The sequence below is a fragment of the Branchiostoma lanceolatum genome, chromosome 16, assembly GCF_035083965.1.
Source record: "Branchiostoma lanceolatum isolate klBraLanc5 chromosome 16, klBraLanc5.hap2, whole genome shotgun sequence".
In the NCBI taxonomy this organism is placed as follows: Eukaryota; Metazoa; Chordata; class Leptocardii; order Amphioxiformes; family Branchiostomatidae; genus Branchiostoma; species Branchiostoma lanceolatum.
Genome location: NC_089737.1, coordinates 8747054 through 8761927, shown reverse-complemented (window position 1 = coordinate 8761927; position 14874 = coordinate 8747054). Strand labels below are relative to the sequence as shown.

The 14874-nt window shown below is 40.1% G+C and overlaps 1 long non-coding RNA gene across 1 annotated transcript; it reads right to left on the bottom strand.

Moving 5' to 3' along the window:
• Positions 1-1536: 1536 nt before the first annotated feature.
• Positions 1537-3667, bottom strand: LOC136421862 (uncharacterized). The gene is made up of 2 exons (XR_010753527.1): positions 2198-3667; positions 1537-1835 (listed from the first exon to the last, which is right to left on the bottom strand). It is a non-coding gene; the product is annotated as an uncharacterized lncRNA (long non-coding RNA).
• Positions 3668-14874: the final 11207 nt, after the last annotated feature.

The window sequence follows — 14874 nt, the reverse complement described above, 5'->3', positions numbered from 1 at the left end:
TGGCCCTGTGTCACCCGCCAGAACCGATCAAATTGAGGTGAGTTCACCCAACATGCCATGGGGTATTATCATAATTTACCCAAATGGCTATGTCTGTTCTTGATTAAGCGATATGTCGGAGCAAGACAACAACAGGCATGATTGTTATACGTAAAAACATTATATATATTCTTCATTTCAAAGATGTCCAAATATAGATAAATCAACCGTATATTGGGGAGGAATCAAACGTACCTTTTAAAAGGTTTCAGTTGTTGGACCACAAATGAAAATTCTACAGAGCTACTCTGGGCTTCAGGCAAGATCATTTCGAGTTATGTCGTTCCTTGCTTGCCATGGAACGTCAGCCTCCCCATTTGGAGAGAAGATGCCAGCCAGGGCTGGCTGGCATGTGCGAGCCTTGGACGGCTGAGCTGAGCTGTCCTATGGCTTAGGAGATCACTAGTTCTCTGTCTGGGAACTTAGTGTCTCAAAAAACTAGGGCCCTCCGTGGTGCCCTTAAGGCCGGTCTGGCCACGCCAGGCTGTGTCTCAAGACGTCACGTAACACGATGTCGCATTATGAAAGAATTACACTAAAAAAAATACAACTATTGTAAAATTTCGTCGTTGTAAGTTTATTTTCCCACGATTTCCCAGACTCTTCTTGCCCTCCCCTCAATACAACGTTTAATATTGACAGAGATTCTAATCTGTTGTTGCAAACCCGTGTTTGGTTTCCCCAGCCCCACCTACACCCCCGCAAATCTTTACACTACCTTAAGAGCAAGCATCTTTCGTTCGTGGTGTGGACACCAAAAAGGCCATTTGGGTAAATTATGTTCATGAACACCTGTAACACAGATGAGTGTAATTAATCTGAATGTAATAATTGGCTTATTGAGGAACTATGAAGACTGGTCAGGACATCTATCAATCAATTTGATCGTAAGCAAACTCCATAGGCCCTGTAGCTGACGTGAGGATATAAAAAGACATTTACGCAAAAGCAAAGAAACAGTTCAAAGAAAAGTATTCTTTATTCAATACTTTAGACATAAACAAGAAAAGAAGGTAATAAAAACACATCTACTGAATCTCATTCTGTCATAAATGCCACTGCCAGAAATCTGACAAAGGAACAACGTCCAAAGTGTACATTGAAACGAACTCTCTCGTGCTTATATGCATTCACACTATCACTTAAGATATAAAAGCATTTCATTCAACATTAAATGTCTTGTTGTTTATAAGATACAAAATATATTTTTTTCATTTAACACATCATTCTCTCACTGACTTATTGTAATCCTTTAGATATGCAGATATGCACATGATTTACTTATGAAAGTTTACAGTCTACACTATGATTAATGCCAATTTAAGATACACTACTTCCACAGTATGTATATTTCACTTGTGGTCCAGACACAAAATAGACCATTTGGGTAAATTATGTTGATGAGCTTCTTTAACACAGGTGATCGTCATTAAGGTTGAATAAATCTATTATCATTCTGGTTAATTATGAAGATTTTACAGTACTTCTTTACAAATGTTTTTCTCCCAAAGTACTCATATTCAAGTTTCCATAAGAAATAATGACAAATATATTTATACCGTATGAAGCTCATGGGAATTCATGTTACAGTTGTGAGATCGTAGAAATACGGTATTTCTATGTTTTTACATCTGTAAAATGGACTCCGATGAGCTTCTGCACTGGTCCCCGCAGCAGGAGGAAGATGTCGGCTCTGTGATTCTTTGAACTTCTGCAGCGGTCCCCCTAGCAGCAGGAAGATGCCGGCTCTAGCCGTGGGTTCACCCAGACAAACTCTGCGACCAGTACTGCAGAAACTGGGGAAAGGAACTATAACTCACCTTACCATAGTTTTATACATCATTTACTATTGACATCAGACAATAATTAAACATGAAACATCCATGACACCTTCACGACCAGATGATGATGATAGAACAATAACAGCAACAGTAGAAGAACAACAAACTCCTCTCCCCTGCCTCATGATATATTTACGAAACGAGCCAGTATCTGTTCGTTCTGGTATTAAAGAGGCGCCGCACAACATTGAAACGTAAAGTCGGACAACCACAAATCGTTCTAAACATACAAAATAAGACATCCACAACAACTGACATTGCATTAGCATTGAATTACTTTCGATGCATCGACATAACCGGAACAACAAGATACATACCTGCATACCTGGTCCTCTAAACTTGCACCGAAAAGCCGCAGAATCGAGAAATCCTGTCTGAGACGTGCACAGGTAACACACGTCTGCGGACTCACCTGGGCTTAACGTCAACAAACCTGAACTTTCTGACCTTTAACCTTAAGTTCACTACGGTACCTGATATACACATAACGTCGCGGTATGTTTGACGCAGTGTCAAACACGTTTACAGATGACTCTCCTTTAGTATGAAAGCTCACAAGCTAACTCAAAAACCCTCTCTTGGACTTTTTTCTAACGTTCTGCCTCCTGTGTACTAACCTACATTCTCCTCCGATCTTCAACACAGCTACATCTATCCATATTCGTAAACTCAACGGGCCACACCTGAACCTAACACGGTGTTAATAAAGCGCCGCCCAGTGACAGGTGCAGGTACGACAGCCGCTGACCTCCATCCACCGTCACAATTGGGCTGCACCTGACCGTGACACGACCATGCTGAAGCGCCGCCTAGTGAAGGGTGAAGGTATCGCAGCTCAGGAGTGCCCAGTTGAGATAATTAGGTACAAGTACAGAATCAGCTAGAACCCAGGAGAAGGTGTGCAATCTGGTGATTCAAGGTTTTATTGCATCAAAGTTTTAACTTTCATTTTCCTAAAAGTCCGAATAAGACATAAAGCGATTACAAAGAAACACAGACAGAAATTGCTTTGCATTTCTTCAACGTTCTCGTTTCACATACATACATGTGTATATGAATATGGATAGATTTGGATGTAGCCCTTCAGAACGTGACAATTTACAGGACATGTAACGTTAAACTTGACCACATCTATTCGCAAATTGTAGAGGAAACGTGTCATTGATGATCTGATATTCCACGGTTTTGTTTTTGAAATGTCTTAAACATTGCCGTTCTTAATCTTAGATGGTCGCATTTTTTAAACACAGTGAAATAAACCTTAAAAGTTCAAAGCCCTTTCCGAGCCCATCAGAGAAGCCCGACCGTCACTCAGAAAATATTACGAACTTTCACCCCCAACATCTGCTTGGAGACCTATTTTATTTGCTATTGTAATTTTGGCCTTTTAGATTTACTTGAACATTCATCCGCTTATATGATTAACATCTAGACAGAAGACCGCAAAATGATATAACCAGGACATATGGTCACAATCATTATGATAGATCATTTATTGCTTATCATATGATAAACTTCTCTGCGTGTTCACATAGTTTTACAACCTTCCTCATCACCTACATTTAAGAAAGTACATAAGACATCTCCTTTTTCTCATCTTTATTTTGCTCCCGCTCACATCAATTTGGGGTGCCAAGAGGATGTCTACAAAATCGAGCCAGTACAGTGTGACCTTACTACAGTTTTTTTTGGTTAACACCATTTAGAATTGCGTGGAAAACTGTTGTGAGGAAACGAAGCAAGTACAAGTTTATGAAAAATGCTATTATTAAAGTGCATTATACGTTTTCTCGAAAGAGAGATCGTATTGGCTGAATAGCGATTGAACGTAATAGCCCAAGTGGACTACTTCTCAGTTGCGAATCTAGTCTGATTCCTCATGGCGCCCGCGGTGGAAGGTGTCTTGTCCGACGAGGGTCGACTCCCAGCGATCTTCTGCTTTTTCCACCTCTGACCGGAGGATCCAGGTAGTCTGCAGCACTTGTTTGCCCCTCACGTCAACACACTGGGCTGGATGGGTGGAGTCAATAGAATATCGTATCAAACGAGGCCTCGTATTAATGACAATGATGACAATGAAATTTATTTGCACGTTCCTGCCCACATTAGCTAAATATTAATGCATTACAGTAGTTTCAATATCACATGAAACGTATTCAGTGGAGAGAATCGTTTCATGAAGCGTTCTTAAAAAAACTAAATCTATGCTATACTACATCTATCGATTACACAATAATCAAACATGTAATGCTATGCTATCATTGAATTTATTGTTTAAATGTCTCTTCCCTGAAGTGTGTACGAATTCACAGACTTTTGGTTGTATAATGTTGTCAGAGGATGTTATCATATATACAAATAGTTAATCTTTTACAAACTGTTTATATCGTGTATCTACATTCAGGGCACCATAAAAGAATTGCGTATGTCCCTGTATAATGCACTCTCTAATGCAAAATGAACTTCATTATCTTCGCCGAGTTCTAGTACTCGGAGAAGATTATGTTTTTGGTTGAGCCAGCTGTTGGGTGGGTCTGTATGTATGTCAAGAGCATAACTCAAGAAAGCTTTGATGAATCTTTATGATTTTTGGTAGGTGTGTAGTGGTTGTGCAAAGAAAGGTCAAGTTCGAAAATGGTTTACCTTGCGTTTTTCAACAGTACTGCAGTGGACTTTTAATTTTTGTGTGATTCTATGTAGGCAAAAAAAGTGACGGAAACGTTGATAGATCTTCATGATTTTTTGTAGGTGTGCAGATGTTGTGAAAACGGAGGTCAAGTTCAAAAATGATTCCCCTGGCATTTTCCGTCGGTACTGCAGCTGGCTGTGTGTGGATGTGTATTTGTATGTCGCCAGCATAACTCGAGAAGCTGTTTATGGTTCTGTATGATATTTAGTGGATATGTGGGGTTTACAGAAAGGAAGGTCATGTTCGATAATGGGCCTTCTAGCGGGTACCTAAGGCACTGCAGCAGAGCTTAAAAATTTTGGAGCATATTTTCTGAAAGTGCTATGGTCATGATTTTTGTGTGGTAGATAGTTCATGCCACAGATTTGACCTTTTGACCTTTGGACATGAATAACTTGAGAAGGGGTCGACAGATCGTCATGATGTTTGGTATGTAGAGAGCTCAGATGGTGCTTTACACAATGACTAATTATGCAAATCAGGAACTAATCTGCATAATTAGTAAGGAAAGTTTGTAAATCCACTACATTTCATAATGGGACATGTGACAGTGTTCCCGAAACAGGTCAACAGAGGGCATTGCCTAAAAGTATAAATTAACAGATGGGGCATATAAATAAACAGATGGGGCAGTCTCACTACACTCCAAGCAGAGGTGTGGGTTCGGTTGGTTTTTAACGTGTTCAGTTTAGGCATTTTTGTCCAAAACACGGTTGGCGACTTAACAAAAAGGGGACAAAATAGAAAGCTTGAAAAAAACACCTAAAACACGTCAAAAACCAGCCGGACCCACTCCTCTGCTTTGAGAGTACACTGCACCAAACCTGCACCACTGCTACTGGGGTATTACCTAGCACCGTTTGGATAGGTAACATGTACTATGTCTTTCAAAATGTGTATGATATGGAATAAAGATTTATTCTATTCATATATATTGACTGTACCATTTCATCATCACTTTCAATATTTTTTGATGACCAGTTATAACATATATCAGCACACTAGTTACAGTTTTGTTTGTGGGGAGGGGGGCGACGACTGCAAGCAACCGACGGTCTGCCTCTGTTTGCAGCTAAACGTCGAATTATATATATATAGTCAGCACCAGGGCGAGTAAGTATGAACGGGGTACTTTAGATCATAACGTTACTTATCAATAATAAGTCAATCAATTGTCTTTTGGTTGAGTCTTGAATATCAAATGGATTATCTACGGTTCAACACACACAGAGGCGCCTCGGCTGGGATCAACACTACGTTCATGGCAAGTCAAGACGATTCCAATGAGTTGCATGACGCGAGGCAACCTTTCCTTAGGTAAGTTACTAAGTAGTAAGATTAGAAGCCATAAAAAACTGTTTATGCCACCAATGTTACCTTCATTGCATAGTTTCCCAACTTCTCTCCTTTCAATAATAGAAGGCAACACATTGGCTGCAATCGGGCAATCGTCACCCTTTCTCTCTGCGTGTCAAGGGCGTCACTATGCGGATTACGAAGGAATGGCACATAAGTAATGTTGGCAATACGATTTCACATTAGATATTTAAGAGCGACCCCTAGCAGTCAATGAAATAAATGCCACAAGTTGACTAAAGCTTCATGATTGCTGCACATTGATTGGTCAAAAAATCTACATGGACCAATCAGCATACAACAGCGTCTGATGTGCGGTAATATTGTGATGAGTGTTATCCGTAATGTATATCAAGAGAACCAATCAGCATTCACATTACCCTGAGACCGAACAACACAGTATGTATCCGCGACTGAGCGGTATAAAAAAATAGTACGTGCGAAATCTTTGAACAGTTTGTAAAAACATGACCGTGAAAGCCAGCTATGTATCATCTTTACTGTACGGTAGTACAATAAATCGGCTCTTGGACGTACGAATAAGATTATGAAGTTTGGTTAGTCGGCGTACGAATGGGCGGACCTTTACAACTGACTGCCGGAGTGAGTAGCCAGAGGGCGCCAAAATGTAATAGCTGCACATTGATTGGTCAAAAATTCTACATTGATCAATCAGCATGCAACAGTGTGTGATGTGCGGTAATACCGTGAGTATTATCCGTATGTATATCAAGAGAACCAATCAGCATTCACATTACCCTGAAACCGGACAACACAGCATGTATCCGCGACTGAGCGGTACAAGAAATAGTACGTGCGAAATCTTTGAACAGTTTGTAAAAACATTACCGTGAAAGCTAGCGAGGCATCATCTTAACTGTACGGTAGTACAATAAGTCAGCTCTTGGATTGTACGAATAAGATTATGAAGTTTGGTTAGTCGGCGTACGAATGGGCGGACCTTTACGACTGACTGCCGGGGTGAGTAGCCAGAGGGCGCCAAAATGTAATAGCTGCACATTGATTGGTCAAAAATTCTACATTGATCAATCAGCATACAACAGTATGTGATGTGCGGTAATATTGTGAGTATTATCCGTATGTATATCAAGAGAACCAATCAGCATTCACATTACCCTGAGACCGGACAACACAGCATGTATCTGCACCTGAGCAGTGTAGAAGATAGTACGTGCGAAATCTTTGAACAGTTTGTAAAAAAAAATTACCGTGAAAGCTAGAGAGACATCATCTTTACTGTACAGTAGTACAATAAGCCGGCTCTTGGATCGTACGAATAAGATTATAAAGTTTGGCCTGTCGGCGTACAAATGGGCGGACCTTTACAGCTGACTGCTGGGGTGAGTAGGCAGAGGGCGTCAAAATGTAACAGAACCATAACTTTTTTTTTCGTTTACTGTTATTTTATCGATTGTGCCCTCGAATTCAGTATGTTATTTACATTTTAGGGTACCCTACTGTAATTTCATCGGAATCATTGTCGGTCATGTTGTGGTCCTTAACTATAGAAATCCCCAAAGGCGAAAAACTGTGTTCTGGTGCATTGACAGGTTTAGTTGCAATTCTACTTAATTCCGCTAAATAATAGTGGCGTCCTTGTACCGCAGCGAGTAGCTTACTCGAAATTGCTTGAATTTTTCCGCTTATTAGCCTTGTACAGGCAAGTGAACACCATAACAGGCTAGAAGAGGAGTTTGTAAGCGGGATTATATGAACGATAACATGTATGTTTTGATCAAATGTATTTCCAGATATACACCACGGAGGAGAAAGGCTTGAAGCCAAAAGAAACACGATCGAGGTGGAATGGCCCCAAACTTCTACTGGCGATGGAAACTTGGAATGAAGCAGGTGCTATGATGTGATTAGGAAATACGCCGCCCAGCGACTGGAAGAAGATGTGCAGCAAACCTGTCCGTCACTATGAAATGCTCAAGAGTGAATCTTTGCAAGATCTTTGATATAGAAGTTGAACAATTTTGCATGAAGGCTTTTAACATATAGCATGCAACAAGACACACTTTTTATACTCGTATCTTTTATGCCTCTTCAAGTGAATAGAAGAAGAAACAAACCTAAAGTGGATATTTATTTAGATATTAAAGAATTATGTAGTCTTCATTCACTTTCCTTTAAAGATTTCAACCTTTTACTGAACCTTTCGCGTACAAATGTATTAAAGATCTCGACACCAGACAATGAAATGAATAACAAGGACTTACATGCGAACTATAGGCATGTTACATTAACTGATCTACTGAATACACTAGCTGTACTGTATGCCTTACAACATTATGTTGCCTGAAATCAGCTCTTTATAACTGAGGAAAAGACGTCGATCCTTCAAAGTAAGTTCAATCTGCGATTCCAGACTGCTACAAATTTGTACAGCCTTTACAGTGAACCTGTCTATGCAGCAAAACGGTTATTTTATAGGTATGCCCTTGTTATATCGTTTTGTGATCTAGTGTCCAGAAATTGATGAATTTGAGTATCAATAAAAGGTCAATGTCCTCAAGGGAAAGCAAATTATGTCCGTAGATATTCTAGAATTACTAATTACGGACAAGACTTGATGTATACATGAGTATAGGCGGCGCTTCGACGGATGTGACATGAGCAACAACCCAGCACCTCAAAATCCATCATTTCCATGGGAACGCGTGTTTTGAAAAGTCTTACAGGTCATCTCTAATGTCTGTGAAGACTTCAAGACCTGTTTGTTAGAGTGCTTACTGGATTTCAGCCTTCTGTTTTGCATATTTTTGCAATTTGCAAGATAGGAGTGTATACCCTAATGAAATATGATGAATAGCCCTTTATAGAATGACAATTTCACCTTTAGAATTCGTCAGTCAAAAAGGTTAACATCATTTGGCGAAGATATGGGGTCGTGGAACTCTAGTTTTTTATACGGTTGGAGTTACAAAGTGTATTAATGTGGAGATTGCAACAAAAATATAATCTCTAAGCAGATCTCTACGGGGGGCAAATCGTAGTCAGCCAGCCAAAATCTGCAACCCTTCCCGTGCCGGTTAATAACCTTGTTCGGTGCGTCTTGCGGCATATCCTATGGGGGCTGGCTGAAGATCTTGGCTGGCTGACTACGATTTTGCTTGGAGATCTGCTTGGAGATTAACAAAAAATATGGTTGCCCCACATAGCACCATAAGCCCATGTCACACAGCCGACGAGCTTCAGCCGTATTTGTTGGTCGCCGGCTTTTAGATCAACAGAAGGTCGCGTGCATTTTTCGCCTGAAAATCTACATGTACCTTATCATAACCATATCGTGGTTCGGTGACATGCTAACATCGGCCGATGATCAAGAAAACGTCGATCGAATTACTACCGAAAATGTCATTTTAAAGCTCCCTGAGTACTTCTTGGTATGTGATAGGGGTCATAGCGTGGCTCCTGTGTACTAGGTTAAAGTGGCATATGTTTATTAACATAACGTGAAACATATGCTAAACTTTATACGCCGTTCCTTCTTCTGGCCTGTACTGGGCAAATATGGGGCAGATATGTACAATAAATAATACGTTAGATATGATACATATCAAAATGTATAACACGCATTCACCACTGACCTGTCCATGTTGTGGTGGTCAAGAGATCGCCCTCTTTCTTTGTCCAGTTGACGACCCAACCGAAGGTTCCACCGTTCGTTTTGGGTGGAAATCCAACTATGGGAGCCGTTTGAATCTGGAACATTTGATTTGATAAGAAACACTAGGGTAAAGCTGGCAGGACTAAATCTTTCAAAACTCGCAGGTTTTCTTACTTCGTTTTTGGACGGACAAGAACGACGGGGGACTGCACTCAAGTTTTTCATAACTTATTTCAACAGTGCCACGTACAAAGAACAGTCTGCAGTCAACCGAGGGGTCCCACGGGACATGTAATGCTAACTTCTCCCTACTTGATATTTCTTCTTAATCAACAGCGTATCCTACCTATAGCTACTAATTAGACATTTCATCTTGGTACCACTGCCTCAATCAGTTGTGTTTTAAAAGCATTGGCCCTAAACTGCATGAGTTATAGACCACTAACTTAATACCTTACCTGTTCACGTAGACGGCAGTGAACTGCACAGCCTAAACGCCAAACAAGCTGTGAAGAACCGGCGGCGATATTTGCACGTGACAGCTGAGAGGTCATATGAATCCATGTGCTATAATTGTATGTTACACAGGTTACACATGTTACACATTCCAAGGTGTCTTATTCAGATTTGATAGATATACGTTATGGACATTGTTCTGTATTGGTATTTATTAATAAATTGATAAATATAGACTAGCAATATCAATAATGGTAGGTCATGTTAAATAGGGAGAAACTATACGGCCCAGGAAAGTTTATACTAGACTGTCACAGAGTAAATCTCTGCTAAGAACAGCTAATCATTTTTTTTTTAGATTCCTTCTATCCACAATCAAAAGGTCTAATGTTATTTCATATTTGTCATAGCGACTGTCTAATACACAGACAGTTGCAATACGTTTGCAGTGCGTTTATTCTACATTGGATATTCAAGAGCGACCTCTAGCAGTCAGTGAAATGGATGCAGCAGGTTGATTACAGGAAAAAGCAGCTTCGAATTTTTGGTTAATGCTGCGTTGACCAATAAGCATGTAACAGCGGTTGCTGTGCGGGAACACCAACGGATTTATCTGTATGTACGTCATTTATTAAACGCTGATCGGCCAAAAACGATCGTTAAGTTAACCAATCAGAATAGCGGCATTAAAAATCTAATGCTGATTGATTAGAAATCCATAGGTCTTGCCCATTGGTCATGTGACAGCCACTAGAAATTCATCTCAGGGTGTACATACGAGTTACTTAGTGTTGTATTCCCGCAGAGCAAACGTTAGGCTATACTGATTGGTTGATACATTTTATTGGATCAATCAGCATCCACATCACGAAGTTAGTTGCAGTTCTACTTCCTTCCGCTGAGTGATAGTGGCGTCCTTGTACCACTGCGAGTTGGAGAAGAGACTTGACATGACGAATAGCCCATATTATGTCTTTAATAAATGGATAGACTTAGTCTATCTGGGAACTTACAGGAAAGTATCTAATACATAACTCTAATGGATAACTAGTATGAAAGAAATCAATGCGCAATATCTCATTTTTCCATGGTATATTTTCACAGATCCGATAATATTGTCTACATTCTAGGATTCTAGGTAGAATACATGAAAGGACGGTTACAGTCCATAATATAGCATAAATATAATTGACATGCAAACATCTATTCAAAAGTGACATGACTACAGTCTCTGTAAATACATGCACCTTATGTAAAAAAGACAACAAAACTGTTTACTGCCATAGGCACATCCAATGTATTCTTGACTGTTTTGAAATATTCTTTGTTTACAAAGTCACAACATATTGATTCAGACTTTAGATTACTAGTATGTGATGAAAATACGCATTATACAAATAGTTGCCGCACGCAATCTTTACGGTACAGCTTCATACGTATACGTGGCATAATCGGAATCTGTTTCTAAACCATCGCCATAGCCCTCATGATCAATCTGATCATTCTGAGTGATGATATCTACGATGGAGCCAGTCGACATGTTGCTCGCGTTAGTATGTGAGGCGTTTTTGTCAAGGGTCTTACGAATTGCTTTGATATCATCTGCCTCGTCACCAAGATTATATTGAGGCACTTCAAAAGTATATGACTCTCCAAAAGCGTCAACTTGTTTGGGTACAGTTTCATACGTGCAGGAACTGTAATCTGTCTCTATGCCTTTGCCAGGTTGGCTGACAGACATGTTGTGAACGTGACCATCTGAGGCGTTTTTACCAGGTTGTTCCCTTAGTATTTCTTTGATATCATTTGCCTCATCACCAAGGTGATATTGAGGCACTTCGAAAATATATGACTTCCCGTGAGCTTCAACTTGTTTGGGTACGGTTCCATTTGTGCATGAGGTGTCTTCTGTTTGACCAGATCGTCTGGCAGCCATGTTGTGTACGTGATCATCTTTTGCGTTTTTGTCAATTTGTTTCCTACGCATTGCTTTGATATCAAACTCCGTATCACATGTACAAAGATGATTTGGGGGAACATCGAAAGAACATGACTGTCCAAAAGCTTTGATTTGTTTGGGTATAGTTTCATATGTGTGAGAAACGTAATCTATTTCTGAATTTTCACTAGACTGTCTGTTAGCCATGTTGTTTATAATTACGTGACCATCTTTGGCAGTTTTCTCAATTTTCTCCCTACACATTGATTTGATATCAACTTCCGTATCACCACAATGATTTGGGAGAACATCGAAAGGAAATGACTGTCCACAAGCTTCACTTTGTTTGGGTATAGTTTCATATGTGTGAGAATCGTAATTTGTCTCTGAATCTTCATCACTAGATTGTCTGGTAGCCATGTTGTTTACGTGACCATCTTTGGCATATTTGTCAATTTGCTTCCTATGTATTGGTATGGTATCAACACCGGTACGATGGTTTTGGGGAGTATCGAAATTATGCGGCTTCCCACAAGCCTTACTTTGTTTTGGTATAGTTTCATAGCTGTGAGAATTGTAATCCGTTTGTGGATTTTCACTAGTTTGTCTGGTAGCCATGTTGTTTAAGCGGCCATCCTTGGCGTTTTTCTCAATTTGCTTCCTACGAATTGCACCCTCAGTATCATCAATATGATTTGGGGGAACATGGAAAGTATATGACTTTCCACAAGCTTCAGTTTGTTTCGGTATAGCTTCATAGGTGTGAGATTTGTAATCTGTTTCTGAATTTTCACTAGACTGTCTGGTAGCCATGTTGTTTATGTGATCATCTTTGGCGTTTTTGTCAATTTGCTTCGATTTCCTACCCATAGATTTGAAATCACCTAGAATACCGAAAGTATATGACTGACCGTAATCTTCACTTTGTTTGGGCATAGTTTCATAAATGTGGGAATCGTAGTCTGCTTCTGAATCGTCGCTACAGACATTCTCATCATCAACTTTGGGAGTGTTGTTTACGACTTGGCCTAGTGCCATCTTGTTTACGCTGCCATCTGAGGAATTTATCATGTGAGGTCGCTTCTTGCGCATCATCCTGATATCAAATGGTATATCACCAAGATGATATTGTGGTACGTCAAACGTATACGACTTTACGTAAGGTGCAACGTCGTCAGGTGTAGCGTCATACGCGCAGGGATCTGTTTCGATACTATTTTGACAACTTCCCTGATCATCAACACTTTTGTACTGCTTGGTACCGTTACTTTGAGAACTGGGAATGTTGTTTATAATGTTGCCATTCGCCACATAAAAATGTGTGGGATTTTTTGTGGCTTTTTGCTCCCTAAGAATCACACAAAACGCAGTCAATACTAGACCGCAGACGACAACAACCACGACAACAATTATAAGAGTCAGTATCCATCCTGATATGAGAGCAACGGGTTGTGGGGAAGTCTTTTCAACAGTCTGTGTCGTTTCTGCCATTCCTGACACAGATTGGCGTATTTTGTTGACTTCTTCTGTACTTTTTCTTGCTGTTATTGTGGCTGTTGTTGTTCCTGTTGTTGTTGTTGTTGTTGTTGTTGTGAAAGCATCGGTAACGAAGAAAATATTTACCTTCTGAGAGGTCCGATATTTTTCAGTCTGATGTAGTTTTGGCTCCTTACTTGTCCATAACAGTTCCGGAATACTGGTTGTTGTGAGTGCCGACAACGTTGAAGTTCGGACTGTAGACGAGGGAGGGTCACCATGGCTTTCTGTTGGACAATGTTTGTCTAGAGAACAGGGCTTGTTCAGGTTAGGTGTATCTTTTATGTTGGAAAAACAGACCGAGATATCCAGTCTGTACATCTCCACGCCTTCTATATTAGCGGGAGTCTTACAACGGTACTGAGACAGATGCCTGTACATATCAAGAGCCATGAATGTTTTCTCCAATAAGTCGAGACAAAACAACGATTGGCCAATTTGGCAACGTTGAACTGCCTGGGCCACGTTAATGAGCCATGCTATGTTACAATCGCAGTGGAAACTGTTACCAGCAATGCTCATCGTATATGGTACAACCGAACTACTATTACTGTCCACTCCTAGATCACACGAAGACAAAGTCTTCAGATTGTTGTAAGAAATGTTCGCCGCTACAAGGTTCGGCAAGAAAGTCTTGACAGGAAAGAGATTGATACAAACCAGTTGATTATGTGATAGATCTAAGACAACCAATCTTGGCATGTTTTTCAGACATGCCCACGGAAAATGTTTTATCATATTGTTTCGTAGAACAATCTTGCTCAAAAAAGGCATGGTCATACACGGGAATGTGGTTAGGGCATTGTTAGGAAGCTGAAGCGCAAAGAGTGATTTTGGCAGGTCTTGAGGGACACTAGTCAAGCCTTTGTTGTCACAATGTATCGTTGGGATAACTTGAGGATCATCTAAAATACACCCCCTAACTAGCAGCTGGGAAAGTGCTGTAGGTTTGCCACTGTGTACAAAGTTTACAAAGAGAATGGCAAAACCCAGAAAGAAAAGCATGTTTAGAAATATTGAAGGTCTAGTAGGTATATGTGGGTACCACATGATGGTTAGTGCGGTAAAAATGTACCAAACACTAGTATATCAAAGATCATTGGTTGCCTACATGCAATGGTGGTACTCTAATAGTATATCCCTTTGCTTCTAGATAGTACAGTAAATTGATTATTGTTTTTAGTCCATAAAAATATTACTCTTGAGGTCGACTGCAAGGCGATCTTGGTGATTGGCAAGCCGGTTCTTCTCCCCCCTACTCTTAATTAGGGCTAGACGCTTTTTTCAGCAGATCTGTTACGCTGATCTCCTAGAAATAAAAAATGATAATAATTAGAGTTTAAAAAATGCCAACGAACATGTTGCTAACATGCCAAAACGGCAT